This window comes from Phascolarctos cinereus, unplaced genomic scaffold (assembly GCF_003287225.1).
Source record: "Phascolarctos cinereus isolate Bilbo 61053 unplaced genomic scaffold, phaCin_HiC Scaffold_726;HRSCAF=1367, whole genome shotgun sequence".
Classification (NCBI taxonomy): Eukaryota; Metazoa; Chordata; class Mammalia; order Diprotodontia; family Phascolarctidae; genus Phascolarctos; species Phascolarctos cinereus.
The window spans coordinates 418,726,374-418,740,864 of NW_027556098.1; positions in this window are offsets into that span (position 1 = coordinate 418,726,374).

Consider the following 14,491-nt stretch of genomic DNA (forward strand, 5'->3'; position numbering starts at 1 on the left):
ATGGGTCTTAATACTGGCCAATTATGCTTTTAGTATGCACTACAAGCTTAGTAATCCACTAATGTGGATGTAAATGTTTTGTCCAGAATGTCAGGAAACACTGCAGTTATGTGATGCCAGGAGAAAGAGGGAGAGAAATCTGTGATACCCAAGGAACTGGACTACAAGGAGGTAGAAGAATGGCTGCGAGCTTGCAGTCTCCATCAGATAGCATGCCAAATGCATGAGTAAACATTGTTCCACTGAACTCATGTTCCTTACACAATGGTCTCCAGATAAGTAGGAAGGGAAACAGATGGCTGATGATGTAGGACAAGCCAAAAAAGCGAGGTAGTGCTTTTCAATATCTTATACTCCTTTCAGCAGAAGGCACCTTCCTACTGAGACAATGGGAAAGGGTGGAGAAGGGTGAGGGAGTGCTGGATCAGACTGAGGCTGGTTCCACGCTTGGAAGCAGGAAGGAGCTCACGCTACTCAGATCAAATGTGCCAACTTTGGAGAGCTGATCTAAGAAAGTACCAGAGAGCTGGTGTTTTACAGGCCCCAAATAGCTACAGATCACCAAGAAGTGAGAAACTTGTGTCTGATGCGCATGAAGAAAAATGTTACCAAACCATGGTGCATATTCAGACAATATTAAGTGCCGTTAGGCCTCTTAAACTTTAATACTTTTCTGTATTTAAAAAAAATATTTTTTTTCAATCAGCAAGAATCTGTTTTCTTTCCTCTAATTGAGAATGAAAGAAAAACAAAACACCTTTTACAAATATGTATAGTTATGGCCATGTCCAAAAAAAATGTTTCTTATTTTACGCTCTGAGTCCTTCACCTCTCAGTCAGGAGGTGAGTAGCTTGTTTTATCATTAGGCATCTGGAATCATGGTTGGTGATTTCACTGATCAGAATATCGAATTCTTTCAGTTATTTGCCTTTATTGTTATCACTGTGTAAATTGTTCAATTCACTTTGCATCATTTCATGTAAATCTTCCCAGATTTTTGTGAAACCACCCCTTCATCATTTCTTATAGCACAATAGTATTCTGTCACATTACATATGATAACTTATTTAGCTATACCCCCAATTGATGGGAATCCTTCAGTTTCTGATGTAGTTTGGGGTGCTGGGAACCCCAAAATACAAGGGTACAGGGAGTCTGCCTCAAAAGAAGTCAACCACTCAAGCCTTCTTTCAGTCAGAGTACTGAGGTTTTATTATAACACCAGTATGATGGGCAAGATTCCTAGTAAACCTGTGAATTTGATGAGGATAGAACTGATACTTATATACAAAAAAGACTGTGAGAAGATCTGGATGGAATTAAGGAGTGGCAAGTAGCCTGGGGTGGTCCAGGTATAGACAAGAAAGGAGTTGAGTAGTCAGAGAGCTACAGTGAAAGGTCAGTTAAAAGGATTATTGAGTGTCTAGGTAGACTGGGATGGGCTAGATGCCTCAGACTAAATGCCAGGGACTAGGTTGTGAAAATGTGTGAGAAAACTCACTGTCTTGCATCTGGCCCACCCCAGGCTACTTGCCATTCCTTAATCCCATCCAGACCCTTTCTCTGTTGTTCCCCACCCACCCACCCCAATCCTTTGAGGCTATTTACCACTCTTTAATCTCATCCAGATCTTCTCACGGTCTTTTTCATATATAAGTATCAGCCCCATCCTCATCAAATTTGAAGATTCACTAGAAATCTTGCTCTCCATGCTGGTGTTCTCATATATCTCTATCCTTCGAAAGAAGGCTTGAGTGGCTAAATTCCTTCCAGGCAGACCCCCTCGTGCCCTTACATTTCAGGGTTCACACACCCTACACCACAATAGTACAGTCAGATCAAAGAGGCAATGGAATGATTTACATTTGGTCCATTTGTCAGTTGAAAGAAAAGCTTAACTCTGACATCATTCCTGGACAGATTGTGTTGATCTCTACCCAGGTACTTTCTCAAAGTGCCTCTCCCTGTGTGGTCGCCTCCCTGGACGGAAAATAAAGAACAGGAACTGTCTGTGCTTCTATATTTACATCCCCAGTGACCATTACTTGAAACTCTTATTTTGGGGAAGGGTCTAGATAAGCAGGGGGCAGCTAGGTGGCACACAGAGTGCCAGGCCTGGAGTCAGGAAGACCTAAATTCAAATTTGGCCTTAGACACTTACTAGCTGTGTGACCCTAGGCAAGTCACTTCACCCTGTTTGCCTCAGTTTCCTCATCTGCAAAATGACCTGGAGAAGGAAATGGCAGACCGCTGGCATATCTTTGCCAAGAAAACCCCAAATGGGGTTACAAAGAATCAGACACAGCTGAAAAATAACTGAATAACAACCCTGCCGGTGAGTGGGTGCTTCTGTTCCTCCTTCCTTTTCAGCTTCCTTCTTCATGCTTCCCTCCATCATAATGCAAGGCAGAGCAGGTCTTTTTGTTTCTATTTGTCTCTCAGGTGCCTAGAATAGCCCTGTTGCATTCGTTGCTTCGTTGTTTTCAGTTGTGTCCAACTCTTCGTGACCCCATTTGGAGTTTTCTTGACAAAGATAGTCATGGTTTGCCACTTTGTTCTCCAGCTCACTTTTATAGATAAGGAAACTGAGGCAAACAGGGTTAAGTGACTTGCCCAAGGTCAGTCACACAGCTAGTAAGTGTCAGAGACCATATTCGAACTCAGGTCTTCTTGGTGCTAGGCCCAGCATTCTATCCACTGTGCAACCTTGCTACCCCACCTTTTACATAGTAAGTACTTATTACATGCTTATTGGCTGTTGACTGACTGACTTACCAACCATCCATGACCTTAATTCAGAAAAGTGGTTTGAAAAAAATGACATGATGCCCTAGGACATTGTTAGTCAAGAACTTCAACAAGGAGATCGTGTTCTGTTGAGAGACTTTGGGCTTCAAGAACCCCACAGTTAGCTGGTCCATGTTCTAAGCTCCTGGAGGGCAGAAGCTATCTTTTTTTCCCCCCTTTGGTATTTGTACCCAAGCACTTAGCACAGTATCTACCACATAGCAGGTGTTTGATAAATATTTATTGACTACGAATATGAGCATGGAAAGCTCATCTATATAAAGTTGTTGAGAGACTGGGAAACTTTCCTATTTACAGAATAGCTTCCAAATATGGAGGAAGCCCTGTTGGGACTTCCCACCCGAAGGCACCTATTGCTCACAGGAGAGTGGGCTGGATTTTTCTAATGAACACATACACAGGGGCGCTGGGTCTCATTTAATCCTGACCACAACCTTAGGAGTTAGGTACTAGGATGATCTCCATTTTATAGATGAGCAAACTGAGGCTGACACAAATTGTAAATGATTTGCCAGAGTCTCACAACTAAGGATCTGAGGCTAGATTTGAAATCAGGTTTTCCTGACTAAGGGTGCGAAACCCACTCCCTTGGTCTACTTAGCCACCTATAGTGAGATTTGCTAAACTGCTCCTCTTTTCATTTACTCTTGTCTGGATAAGGAAAAAAGGAGGGATATATTTAGAAACCAATGTGATACAAAATTTTTTTAAAAATCAAAATTAGATAACATTTTAAAAAGAGAGATCGCTGTTAACCTCAGAGGGAATAATTTCAGTCACTCTGTAGGGATTAAAGTTACATGGGAGGATGTTGAGAAAGGAGTTTGGGGAGAGGATCCAGATTTGGAGACCAGGAGTAGAAGACATCTGTTCTACCCCCTTGTTTCCTTGGGGCCCTGCAGTCCTGACAGGCGGAAGCCTCTCCTGCACCAGTTTCAGCCACTAAGCTTCCATTTCTTCCCACCGCTCAGGAAATCTCTCCTACAGCCTGTCTTGCCCACTGCCCTGGCTTCTCAGCTCCTAACACTGCCTCCTTTCTGCAGTTCTGACAGCAGGAACCAAAGCTGCCATTCTTCCTGGGTGGATTGTGTCAACCTATCCCCTGTGGTTCCATTCACCATCCCAGTTATTTTCCCAATCAAAGTGCCTCTCCCTGCCCACCATTCCCTATGTGGTTGCCTCCCACATTGGAAAGTGGAGTAGGGAATGTCTGTGCCTTCATATTTATGTCCCCAGTGGTCATGTAATCCAACCCACACTTGAAAGGCATAGACTGAGAGCAAGATTTTGCTTTCATAATTCCACTAGATCTGGTTTTATGTTCAGAATTTGTTGACATTAGGTTTTGGAAAGCATTTTAAAAATACAACCCACGGTTGTGAAGGATTTTAGTGAAATTGAAGGTTCCATGAGTGAGAGGGAAGAATTCTCTGAGTATCTGAGAACAGTGATTGGCCTATTAACTAGACCAACATTACATGATTGTGTTGGCTGCTTTTAATTGATAAAAATGCAGGAGAAACAAGGTGCTCATCACCTCTTAGTTGACTTATTGCAATAGTCTGTTGATTGGCATCCCTTAAAAGCTACAATTACTGTCAGTCTTCTTCTTCTTCTTCTTCTTCTCCTCCTCCTCCTCCTCCTCCTCCTTCTTCTTTTTCTTCTACTTCATCTCCTGCTCCTTCTTCTTCTTGCTCTTCTCTCTTCCTCCTCCTCCTCTCCTCCTCCTTCTCCTTATATGAAGATTTGGGAAAACTGAAAACAGTCTGACAGAAACCAAGGTCGAATCCAGGTGTTTCACCATATATGACAATCTTAATGAATATGTGTCCTTAATGCTAAAAATTACACCATAAGATTTTTTGGTAAAATTTTTATTTTATCTTTAAATCCAAAAAGAGAAAAGAAAAAACATTGCCATGTATGAAGCAGACTACAAAAGAGGATTCAATATAAAACAATAAATATCCATTTCAAGAAAACCTATATAACAAATACTACACATTGTTTTCAATGCTGCCCAGCTTTTTTTGTATCCTTGTTGGTTTTCTTTTGTTCTCTATTCTGCACTTTTTACTTTATTTCCCCCCTCCCAAACACCTTCACCCTAAAGAAGGCTAGAATTAAGTATGGATATATAGATATTTATAAATGCACACATATACACATATACACTCATACACATATATGTAAGACTCTACTGTGCTTATTTCCTCCTATCATCTGTTTCTCTGAAGGTACATAGCATCTTCCTTTATAAATCCAAGTCTTTCCATGTTTCTCTAAATCAACCATCTCATCATTTCCTACACCACAGAAATATTCCTTTCTAGATTCAAGTAGCACTTTTCTTCATAGGATCTTTGAGGTTAATTTGGGTATTTATAATAGTCAGAATGACTTGGTTGCTCAAAGTTGTTCTTAAAACAATACTGCTGTTACTATACACAATGTTCTCTTGGTTTTGCTCATCTCTCTTTTTATTATTTCATGAAGGTCTCTCTATGTTTTTCTAAAATCATTGAGCTCATCATTTCTTATAACAGAGTAATGTTCCATTATGAGCATATACCACAATTTATTTAGCCATTCCCTAGTTGATGGGTATTCCTGCAATTTCTAGTTCTTTGCCACCACAAAGAGAGCTGCTATAAATATTTTAGAGCATGTCGGTTCTTTTCCATTTTCCCTAATCATCTTGGGAAGCAGACCTAGTAGTGGTATTGCTGGGTCAAAAGGTATAGGTAGTTTAATAACACTTTGGGTATAATTTCAAATTTATGTCTAAAATGGTTGGATCAGTTCACAGATCCACCAATAATGAATTAAGGTCCCATTTTTTCCACATCCTCTCCAACATTTGTTACTTTCCCCTTCTATCATTTTAGCCAATCTAGTAGATATAAAATGATATCTCAAAGTTGTTTTGATTTGCATTTCTCTAATCAATAATGATTTAGACCATTTTTTAAGTTACCACATATAACTTTTATTTCTTCATCAGAACACTGTCTGTTCATATCCTTTGACCATTTATCAATTGGGGAATGACTCACATTCTTACAGATTTGACAAAGTTATTCATATATTTGAGATATAAGACCTTTATCTGAGGAACCGCCTATAAAATTCCCCCTTCCCCCAGTATTCTGCTTTCCTTCTGGTCTTGGCTACATTTGTTTTATTTGTACAAAACCTTTTAAATTCAATATAGTAAAAATTATCCATTTTACATCTCACAACACTATCTCTTTCTTGTTCATAAATTATTCACTTATCCATAAGTTCCATGTTCTTCAAATTTTCTTGTAATATCTTCTTTTATATCTAGCTCATGTATCCATTTTGACCTTATCTTGGTAAATGGTGTAAGATACTGGTCTATGCCCAATTTCTGCCAGAATACTTTCCAACTTTCCCAACAGTTTTTACCAAATAATGAATTCTTATCCCCAAAACTTAAGTCTTTACACCTGTCAAACACTGGGTAACTATATTCGTTTATTGCTGTAGATTGTATGTCTACTCTGTTCCACTGGTCTACCTTTCTATTTCTCAGCCAGTACCAGATAGTTTTCATAATTACTGCCTTATAATATAGCTTAAGATCTGGTACTGCTAAAGCTACTTCTTTTACATTTTTTCCATTAGTTCTTGTGATATTCTTGAACTTTTGTTCTTCCAAATGAATTTTGTTACTATATATGTATATATACATATGCACATATATGTATGTAGGTATGCATTAAGAGAAATAGATCATAGACCTTTCAGAGTCATGGATAGAAGATGTACCTTAATCTAAGTACAGGGGCAAATGAAAAAAAAATTATGTTTACTAAAATATATACACACAAGTTGAATGTCAGGGAGATTTGTAGTTCCATGCACAGTCCTGCTTTTCTGTTGTTTATTGAAATGCTCGTATTTGCTGAATGTGTTGTTGAATATATAACAAAAATGAGTATTTTATTTAAAAATAAAACAATGGAATTATCCTCCAGGAACAAATCATTAAACTGGCCATAGTTTTTGGTCCACAGATGCTAGTGTTAACCTTAAAAGATGCATGATACAACACAAGATGCATAGCAAAAGTGGAAATGAAAGGTTTGCCAATTACTTGAGGAAAAACTGAAGAAACTAGGGTCTATGAGTGTCCTGGTATAATATTGTGTATTAATAAAAGACAAACATTAAAAAATTCAGAGAAAATTTCAATAAATGCTCTTGGATTCATTTATAAAATGAATTTTCTGATATCTGATGATGTCTGCCTTCCAGCTAAAGGTTTTTCCACCTCAAACAGTTCAAAGGTTTGTCTCTAGTATGAACTCTCTCCTGTCTTACAAGAAATGACTTGTGAGTTAATGAGGGAGGCCTTCTCACATTCATTACATTTGTAGGGCTTCTCTCCAGTATGAATCCTCCGATATTCAGCAAGGTTGAAGGGCTTTCCAAAAACCTTTCCATATTTATTACATTTGTAAAGTTTCTCTCTAGTGTGAATCCTTTCATGTACAGTAAGTTCTGCCCTCTGTCGGAAGGACTCCCCACATTCATTACATGCATAAAGTTTCTCTCCTGTATGAATGCTTTCATGTACTGTAAGGTTTGCCCTGCCCTCCATCTGAAGGCTTTCACACATTCATTACATGTGTAAGGCTTCTCTCCAGTATGAATTTTCTGATGTAATGCAAGTTTGGAGGGCTTTATGAAAGTGTTTGCACATTGATTACATTTGTAAGTTTTCTTTCCAGAATGAATCCTCTGATGTGAAATGAGGGATGATCCCTGGGGGAAGGTCTTTCCAAATTCATTGCATTTCCTTGGCTTTTCTAGTTGGTGAATTTCTAGATGTTTAATAAGATTGAGATTCTGAAAAAAGGCTTTCCCACCATTGAGCATGTTCATACAATGTCTCCCTAGTATGAACTCTCTGATATAAATTGAGAGATGACTGATGAATGAAGCCTATGCCATCTTTATTGTATTTAGAAAGCATGGTATGACTTTTATGATGACTGCTAAGGTCTGAGATCAAATCAAAATCTGTCTTACAATGATTGCCTTAAAAACTCTTCACTCTAATATGCTTCCTTTGATACTGAATGAGCTGTCTCTGCTCATTAAAGCAATCCTTATATTCACTATATTTGGAATGTCTTTTTCCCAAGAAGATTTTCTTAGGTTGAATTGGCCTGAATATTGTCTGAAGGTCATTCCACTTTCATAATATTCACGGGGAATCTATGGGGACATTTGGTTGGACAGAAACCCCGTGAGTAAAACTTCTCTCAAATGTATTGCATGTGTTAATTCTCCCTTCATTGGAAGTTTTCTTGAGGATCATTGTCTGGAATGACCCTCCTAGTTGTTTTGCTTCTCTAACTTGATGTCACAAAGCCAGGATTTTCTCAAATCGAAACTTAGCTTTGGAGCAGAATCCTTGGTGTAAAGCCTGGTATCCCCATCTGAAGGAAACAGAAGGATTTCAGTGCATCCTTCTGCTTTTATTGACATGAAACCTTGATCCCTTCCAATTGTGTTTTTCCCCTGGATTGCTCTCACCAGCATGTCCTCTCTCTGTCTCCATTTCTCTCTCTGTCCTCCCTCCCTCCTTCTCTCCCTCTCTCCATTTCCTCCCCCTCCCTTCCTCCTTCCCCCCTCCCACTATTCCACATTTCCCTCTCCACTGTTTTCCTTCCTGCTGCCACAGAGGTTATTAACTGTCATTTTACACTGAATTTATTGATTATTATTTAGTCTGTTGTGAAGTCAGGCCTTTGCTAGAGTAATATACAGGAGCTTCACAGTCTGCCTATATTTGGGCAAACATCTACTCTGGGAGTCCTTGGGAAATGAATTCCCAACACAGGATAGAAGCTTACAGAAGAGAAAATAGATAGTTTTGATTACATAAAATGAAAAGCATTTGCCCAAATAAATGAAAGCAGTTAGCATAAAGGAAACAGGTTATATAAGACTAAAAAAGCCACTCCCTAATAAAGATAAATAATATGAACAAAGAGTTCTCAAAATAATTCTAAACTATTACTCTTGTGAATGAATACTCCAAATTCCTGCAACCTGTATGTTCTGGCTCCAGCCTCTCAGGGCTTGGCATGCTACCTCTCCAGTTGGATCTGGAGTGGAATGCCGACCTTCTGTTGATTCAAGCCCTGAGCATCTGTATTTCCCCTATTTGCTAGGGGCCTCTAGCTAGCATTCTGTTTCTTTTTATCCACGTGAAATTGCTAAACCTTTAGGAAGAGATATTTCTTTGAAGATAGAGCAAGAACAAATTTACATGCATTTCCCACAGTACCTCTAACTTATAGTCTCCCCTTATACCAACCTAGTCTTAGGGGAGTTGGCTCAAAACTTGGCTCAGTGGCTACAATGCACTGGTCTCACCAAGTTCATATCTAGGTGGAAAGTCATCCACAAATGCAAAGTGAAGTAAGCAGGGCCAAAAAACCAATATTGACGATAATTACAACAGTGTCAGTGGAGAGAAAAAGCACCATGAAACAGTCCAAAAAGAATCTTGCAAAATTAAAAGGGAAAGCTAGAACTGGGAGATGAGATGTGAGTAGACACCTTTCCCCACTCATTTGTGTCCTGGGGAGGGAACGAGGGACAGCCAAATGGGAAGGATACCTCCAGGAGTCAGAAATCTGGCCAGGACTAAAGTGGGAGGAAAAGAGAAGGCAAAATACAAGGGAGCAAACTGAAGCAATCCTAAATATCTGTCAGTTTTCTTTCTGTCCTTAGAAGTAAGAGGACATGTTTCTATCATTTGTTTCCTTCAGATTGGAAAGCCAGGCCTCAGACCAAGGAGGCAAGACTTTCCTGTGACTTAGCTTTGAGAGAATCCTGGCATAGTGAGGTAAAGTTAGAGAAGAAACAAAGCAGCTGGGAGAGTCATTCCAGACAATGAAAAACGATTCACAGGAAAAGTTCTTGGGAAGAGAAAGACAAATGTGAACTGAAGTACTCTCTCTCTCTCTCTCTCTCTCTCTCTCTCTCTCTCTCTCTCTCTCTCTCTCTCTCTCTCTCTTTCTCTCTCTCTCTCTCTCTCTCTCTCTCTCTCTCTCTCTCTCTCTCTCTCTCTCTCTCTCTCTCTCTCTCTCTCTCTCTCTCTCTCTCTCTCCTCTCCCCATCTCTGGAATTTAGATCTCTTTTCCTCCCAAGGGGAAAGATACCTACACAATGCAAAGGCCAGTCCTTGAGATCTAAATCTTCCTTTTCCTTAAAAAGGGAAGAAAACCAGAGGAAAATGATACCTGTGCAATTAAAGATTTTTATTAAGCAGGGAAACAAGACATGTGCATGGGATCAGTTAGCCTGATGCTAAACAGCTCAACTAAGTAGGGGGTCAAGATTATATGTATATATGTATATATATATAAAAGTAGGGGGTCAAGACTATGTGTGTGTGTGTGTATATATATATATATATATATAAATAAAACCAAGCAATACCATTCCTAGGTCTGTATCCTAAAGAGGTCATAAAAATTGGAAAAGGACCCACACGTACAAAAATATTTATAGGAGCTCTTTCTGTGGCGGCAAAGAATTGGAAACCGAGGGGATGCCCATCGATTGAGGAATGGCTGAACAAGTTGTGATATATGAATGTAATGGAATACTATTGTGCTATAAGAAATGATGAGCATGTGGACTTCAGAAAAACTTGGAAAGACTTATATGAACTGGTGGTGAGTGAAGTAAGCAGAATCAGAACATGGTACACAGCAACAGTCGCACTATGGGATGACTGACTTTGATAGACTTGGCTCTTCACAGCAATGAAAGAATCTAAGACAACTCCAGAAGACTCATGATGGAAATTGCTATCCACACCCAGAGAAAGAACTATGGAGTCTGAATGTAGATGGAAGCGTACTATTTGCTCTCCTTTCCCTTTGTTATTTTGTTTTCTTGTTTCATTCTCATGGTTCCTCCTATTAGTTCTAATTGTTCTTTACATCATGACTAATGGGAAAATATGCTTAACATGAATGTATAAGTAGAGCCTGTATCAGATTGTATGCCTTCTTGGTGTTCTAAAGCTTTTATAAAATCATCCCAATGTGAAGTAGATAAGAGTGTTCATATTGGAGAGAAACCTTACAAATGTCATCATTGTGGAAAAGTGTTCATAAAGCTTTACCAATGTGCAACACATCAGAGGATTCATGCTGGAGAGAAGCCCTTTAAATGTAGTGAATGTGGGAAGGCCTTCAGATGGGAGTCACGCCTTATTAGACATCAAAGAATTCATACTGGAAAGTCTTCCCAATGTAATCAGTATGGGGAGCCATTGAACTGCAGCTCATTAGGATACGTAAGAACATACATACTGGAGAGAAAACTCACAAATGTAATCAGTGCACAAAACTTTCATAAAGCCTTCCATACTAAGAGAATATCAGAAGATTCACACTGGAGATAATGAATGTGGGACGTAATGAAGACCTTTACCAAATGAAAGAATTTATATTACATTGTAACTGTGTGAATCTATTTGAAGTCGGGAATGCTATTAATTGGAAAGGAGACATCAAATACATCAGGAAATTAAGATTGGAATGCAAGAATTTAATGTATTTTTTCGTGTATTTTTCATGTTCATCATTTATTACTCTGCAATAACATTGAAGAGCATTCACAGGCTAGCCTTTCAGACACTCCTCACTTGATTTTCCAGTCCATGGCTACCATGAGTGTTTTGGTATAATAATAATGATGATGATGACGATGGTGGTGGTGATGATGATAGCTGATTTTTTTTTAGTGCTCTAACACTTCTAAAGCACTTTTAATTTGATCTTTACAATAACCCTGGGAGGTAGATGCTGTTATTATCCTGACAGTTGAGACAACTGAGTCAGACAAAGACTTGTTATTTTACATTAGAACATAAAGTTGATGTAATTCTATGATATCAATATCATCACAGGAACTCAAAAATAGGACAAAATGTGCGAATTCCTGAATATGTGTCTCACGTAAATTTAATAAACTGAGGTGCATTCTCTGAGCAAAATCAATTCAAGAGTGATGTGTGTTAACTGTTACCAAAGTAGGTCAGACTGGCCACCTCAGTAAAGCCAGCGACTCTCATGAGAAGATGGGGACCCCTTTTATTGACACACAAGAAAGAAGGGGGTCTTGATAGTCGTGGAACATTACAATCGTCTGTACAAAGAAAAGTGGGCTGGCATTCAGGTGAGGCTAATTATGGGACCCATCTGCCTCTTGTAATCTTTGCTAGGGGATCAGAACTACCAGACTTCTTGCCTCCTTGGAAGAGATAAAATCTCCCTCCATTTCACAAAGACTAGCAAAGACAGATGACCTATCTTTTGGTGGGATCGTACCTTGTGTTCAGTGCTCTGGTAGGAAAGATAACAACTCTCTTAATTATATCTTTAAAGTAACTTGGGAAGGGAATCCTAGTTCCTGAGCTTAATTCAAGTACATGGAAAGATGCCTTTAGGCACATGCAGACTCAATTGTAAAATTAATACAGCATAAAATCGGTTACATTGTATGATCAATACAGTAGAAATCTATACAGAGGTAAAGTTAATTTTGATATTTTCAATGGTACAAAATATAAAACATGCAGGTAAAATAAAAGAAGGCAAAGTTGCACCACTTTTGTTTTCCAAACAAGGAAAAGGAATAGAAGTGTTGCGGTGATAGAAATGGAGCATCTTTTAGTTGTATGAGTTGATGATTGCAAAAAAAAAAATGCATTCCTCTTAGCAGAGCACCCAGTACAAAGTTCCAAGTTTATTTAAGGCACTGAAAGAAAATGGAAATGAAGTAGATTGTGAAGAAACTTATTGACACGGTTGGTGCAGTCACTTTAAAAATCAAGTTCAACTGCATGATGTTAAAATTGCTGGTCAGATGGCCAGTGCAAATGAGGATGTGGCGGATAAGTAACCTGATATGTTGAAGAAAATAATTGAAGGTTGATACCCTGATCAACAATTTTTTACTATGGATGAAACAGGCTTATTCTGGAAAAGATGCCTTCAAGACCTCAACAATTCTAAGAATAAATAAAATTGATAGGAATTTAAACAGTCCTTGATCTCCTAAGATTTTACCGGTATATGATGAGGGAAGGGATTTTAAATTAAAACCAATGTTTATTTATTGGTCTCCAAACACTTATGCTGAGAGGTGACTACCATTTTCCAATTGCTTCCATTTCGTTCACAGTCAAGTAGGAAAACACAGAGGGCTAACGCTATGCTGGTTTGCAAGTTATTTTAGCCCAGCTCTTGAAACATGTTAGAAGGCCAACAACATCACCTTTAAGGCCTTGTTACCACTTTTAGAAAATGCTCCATGGCATCCAGTTCCACTTGGTTCATTGTGTGAGAATGTGAATATACACATTTGCTGGGACGTGGATAAATCTCTCTACACCCACTGGCTCATGTAGGAAGATATAAAGAGCAGATAGTTCAGTCTATATTGCTAAAATATTTTAAAAGACATTAATGATCTTTTTTATGAGATCCTCAATGCAAGCTAATTTTTAGGCATACTATTAAAAAACTCTGAATTTTAAAAATTTTGCCATCTGTAACCACTGTATTGCTGTGAACTGGAAACTTCAATCAGAAATATATTTTTGTTTTCATTATATTAAAGTAATAAACAGATAAAAACTTAAAAATTTTTTTCATGTCATCACTCAGTTGGAAACAAGTATGATATTTTACATAAACTTTGGAAAATGCAAAATCAGAAAATTTGAACACTTCAAGGGGCTCATCATTCATAGTCATCTGTCCCTAGCCATTTATTTCATGGATAATTATCTTTTTTTTTTTTAGTAAAAACAACTTTTTATGCTTTTATATATAATATTAAACATTTTGTAAGTATCTCTTCCTTGATTGATTAGAAATATATCTACTCATAGCTGTGGAGCATATATTCTGCTTTTCTTCCCATTTTTAAAAGCCTGGATCTTTAATATTAAAGACATTCATGTATGTTTTTAATGTGGATTTTACAATATATGTTGGTCTAAGTCTATTTTCCAACAAAGTACCTTCCACCTAGCCAACAATATTTTAAAAATCAAATACAGAGTTCTTTCCTAAATAGTTTTGGGGGCTACTAATACTAGAGACATTTGTATGACAATACTAGGTCTATTGACACAGTGGGTTTTGTCAAGGGCAGAAAGGCAGCTCTGGACTCTGGAGCTGATCAAACAACGGACTCTTATGTTGCCCAGCTTCTCTTATCTAGCCGGCTCCGCTGAATCTTATGCGAACTGATGAGCAGTGAATAGGCAGATATGCAGACCTCCTGCTACCGCAACACACCTAGGAAGGGTCACTGAAGGAAGGTGAGCTCTGAGTAAGTGACCAAGGTCTCCCTCCCCCCACGAGGGGGGGGCGAGTCTACCGGGAAGGAAGGCTGGATGCTCTGTCCAGTGCAGTCCACGACGGGGTGTTCTAGCCCATTTATTTTTCTTTGCAAAAAGAGAGGTTCAGTCTGGAGTGCGGGGCCAAGGGAGTTTTTGTTTTTTTTTTTTAATCAGAAATGACAGTTATGTTAAAAAAGACCCAATAACAAACTTTGTGGGAAAATAAAGTCCATGAGAAGAAGATGGGCTTATCCCAGGAAACGCGC